The sequence below is a fragment of the Myotis lucifugus genome, unplaced genomic scaffold, assembly GCF_000147115.1.
Source record: "Myotis lucifugus unplaced genomic scaffold, Myoluc2.0 scaffold_918, whole genome shotgun sequence".
In the NCBI taxonomy this organism is placed as follows: domain Eukaryota; kingdom Metazoa; phylum Chordata; class Mammalia; order Chiroptera; family Vespertilionidae; genus Myotis; species Myotis lucifugus.
The window spans coordinates 130,458-134,049 of NW_005871966.1; the positions used below are offsets into that span (position 1 = coordinate 130,458).

Here is a 3,592-nt window from a genome sequence, read left to right on the forward strand (position 1 = left end):
GCTGCCTGCTATGGTGCTTTTCATGTACCCAACGTGGCTGCAAAAAATACACACACACGAATATTTAAAGACGCGCGGCACCGTTCCCGTCCTTGGTGCCTTTACAAATGTCGGCCTTTGCAAAAACTACTGGGTTCGGGGTGGCGGATAACCAATCCCGTTTGGGAGACAAAATACAGCGGAGGTGAGATGAGGCGGCGAGCGCCGGGCCGGGAAGACCGGACTTTTCCGTCCTGCCGGAGGTGAACGCTGCCCCTCACATTTTCTAAAAAAACAAAACAAAATCGGAAAGGGGTGGGGGAGAAAGAAAAAAGAAAAGTTGCCCCAAAGTAGAATCGGCACAATGAATTTGAGCTTTTCGTCGAGGAAATCGCACCCAGTCATAGGACCCAATCCGAGGGGAAAGGTGGGGGCGGAGAGGTCAGCGGAGGAGCGGAGCGCCCGCGGCCGCACAATGGAATTAATGAGATTAACTGGGGCAATTTAGGGCGCCCGCCCAGCTCCGCCGGCCTGCGGCGGGGCGGCTGAATGGAAAAGATTAGGTTAATTTCATTAATTTGCAATCCACAATCTCTCTTCAGGCCCCCTAACCCCCTCCCCTTGGCACCTTTGCCCCTCCCCCCTCCCGAGCCCCCCCCCCTCGCCCCCCCAGGAACCGCAAGGGCCGAATCTGGTCTGTTTGTCATCTGCATATTACCAGGAACTAAATCCAGGATGACGTCGACTCGGTATAAAACCAACAAGAGGTTCAGCTGGGCTAAACTCCGTCCTACCCGCGGGTTGAGTTCGGCGAGCGCAGCGGCGAGGGGAGGGCGGGAGGAGGGAGCGCGGACGCAGGGGGCGGGGAGGGGAGCGGGGCCGCGCACTCTCCGGCGCTCTCTTTCGGTTTGGTCCGGCTTCGGAGGAGCGTGGACCCCCCCACTTGGAGGCTCTTTTCCTCCGCGCGTCCCCTCCGCCCCCCGGTCCCGGCACGGGGCTCGGGGATGCCCGCCAGCATGTTCAGCATCGACAACATCCTGGCCGCTCGGCCGGCGCTGCAAGGACTCGGTGCTGCCGGGTCGCTCCCAGCACCGCCGCGCCCGTCGTCTTTCCCGGCCCTGCACGGGGACTCGCTCTACGGCGCCGGCAGCCGCCCCTCCTCCGGACTTTTGGGCCCTTTTTAAACCACGCCCCCGAGGGCCCCCGGGGGGGCCAAGGCCCTCCCCGCCCCCGGTCGGCGGGTTCCCCCTGGGCTTAAAAAAAAAATTTTACGGGCAACCTGAAGGTCAGGCGCGCCCGTGGGGCCCGCCTTCTCGGGGCCGTGACGCCCTGGCCCCCCACAATGCTCCTTCGTCCCGACGCCCCCAGGTACGGTCGCGCGCTCGGGCCTCCGCCGCCGGCCGCGGGCCTCCGCCTGGGGCGTGGGCGGGCGGTGGCGCCAGCTTTTCCCACTTTGCACTAACTTTCCTCCTCTTGCAAACCTGGACCCCCCCCCCCTTACTTTTATTTTATTTCATTTATTTTATTTTATTTTCTGTTTTTGCCGATCGGGGCAGTGGCTTAACACTTGCTACGAACTTGACGGGGGGTTAGCAGGAACTGTTTGCGTAGGAGACTCAGGCTTTTAGGGTTCCCTGGCTGGCTTTGGGAGTGTGGGTGGACCCTCGATTTCCATGCACCTCCACTTCCCAGCACTCCCTTGTAGACGAGTTTCATGAACGTTGGAGTGGTGGCGGCGGGCGGCGAGCGGCGGGCTCGCCGGGGCCGGGAAACCGCTGACCTTGCGCCCCGCTCCTTCGCAGGCTACGAGGGCCCCGGCTCGGTGCTGGTGTCCCCGGTGCCGCACCAGATGCTGCCCTACATGAACGTGGGCACGCTGTCGCGCTCCGAGCTGCAGCTCCTCAACCAGCTGCACTGCCGGCGGAAGCGGCGGCACCGCACCATCTTCACGGACGAGCAGCTGGAAGCGCTGGAGAACCTCTTCCAGGAGACCAAGTACCCGGACGTGGGCACGCGCGAGCAGCTGGCCCGGAAGGTGCACCTCCGGGAGGAGAAGGTGGAGGTAGGCGCGGGCCCTGCGCTGCGCTCCAAGGCCCTTCCCAGATCCTAGGGCCCCAGCCGGGCTGGTCCTCGCGCCGCGGGCCTCTCCGCACTGAACAATATCCCATCTCCCGGCGGGGTGGCCGGGAGGCTGCGGAGGGCCCTTTAGGCCCAGGAAGTTGACGGGAAATGCGGCAGAGGGAGCGAGTCTCCTTTCTTTTTGTTGTCGCGGGCGCTCTCCGGGTCCCGGGTGCCCCGGCTCTGGGGGAGCGAGCGCGCCTTTGCTGGTAACTGTTGTTTTGTCCTCCAAATGCATCAGGTCTGGTTTAAAAACCGCCGGGCCAAGTGGAGGCGGCAGAAGCGGTCCTCGTCGGAGGAGTCGGAAAACGCGGAGAAGTGGACCAAGCCGTCTTCCAAGGCGTCGCCGGAGAAGAGGGAAGAGGAAGGTAAAAGCGATTTGGACTCGGACAGCTGACGGCCGCAGGCCGGCCTGGCGCTTGCCTCACGGGAAGGACTTGCACAGACAGACGATGCTACTTTGTTGCACACACGCTGCCTTGCAGGAGGGGTCGGGACGAGGAACGAGGAAGGAGGAGCTGTAAATAGTGTACAGAGCCGGGAGGGCCGGGCGGCCGGTGCCGGGTCGGGCAGCGGCGGCTCGCAGCCCCGCAGTCCGGCTGAAGCCGAAGCCACCTGCGCCTTGCTCGCGTTCGCTGTAGTATTTATAGTTAAGTTAAAGGTGACAACCCAATAAAGTGACGGCCATGTAGATGGGCCACAGGCTGTTTTTCGTGCCTCCCCAGGACCCCGGGCCGAGGCCCGGGAAACAAATCCATGTAGCCCAGCTTTGGAAGGAAAATGGGGCAGCTCTGACGTGTCCAAAAGAAAAAGAAACTGTGGTTATGAATCCGCCCCAGGGCGGCGGCCGTTCTGGTTTGAAAGTACACTTGGTTTCTAGGTCTCCGGGGAGGGGTGGGGAGCGCTGGGGTCTGTTGGGGGGCAGGGTATAGCATCGCCCGGAGAGGGGCAGCCTCAGGTTCCCCTTTCCCCAGGCCCTTGGGGAGACCCTGAAGGCAGGAAACTGTCGCGGGAAGCAGAATCCATCCGCAGGGGAGCTGGGGGAGCCCGGGACCCTCCGCAGGCCCTGCTCCTGCGAATTCCCTGCACCTGAGGCTAAGGGTCCACAGGTGAGGTCAGGCATAGAGCCCTCGCTCCCTCTGCTTTCCTGGCCTTTCCTGGGCGCTGCTGCTGCTGCCCGCCTCCTCCGGGGCAAGCGTTTCTGCCCCACAGCCCTGCTGGCCTGGCTCCTGCCCGGTGGCCAGGGCTGCGTGCCCCGGGGCGCAGTGGAGACCGCGCGCTGGGCCCTTAGGGCTTCTCCCTGAGCGCTTAGTTCTGGGGATCCGGCGGCCAACCGGGCCTAAGAGCGCCCTGGCTGCCTAGGCGGTGCGAGGTGGGAGCACAGGCGCCTCCTGCTTTCTCCCCAAGCTGTCTCTTCTCCACGCCAACTGGGGCCACGGGAGTGTCCGAGAGAGCCCGGTGCGCTGGTCCTCCCCTGCGAAGGCCTGAATGGGGC

The 3,592-nt window shown here is 63.7% G+C and overlaps 1 pseudogene; it reads left to right on the forward strand.

The window, feature by feature from the left end:
• The first annotated feature begins 891 nt into the window (after positions 1 to 891).
• On the forward strand, positions 892 to 2,776 carry LOC102442758 (annotated as a pseudogene).
• Positions 2,777 to 3,592: the final 816 nt, after the last annotated feature.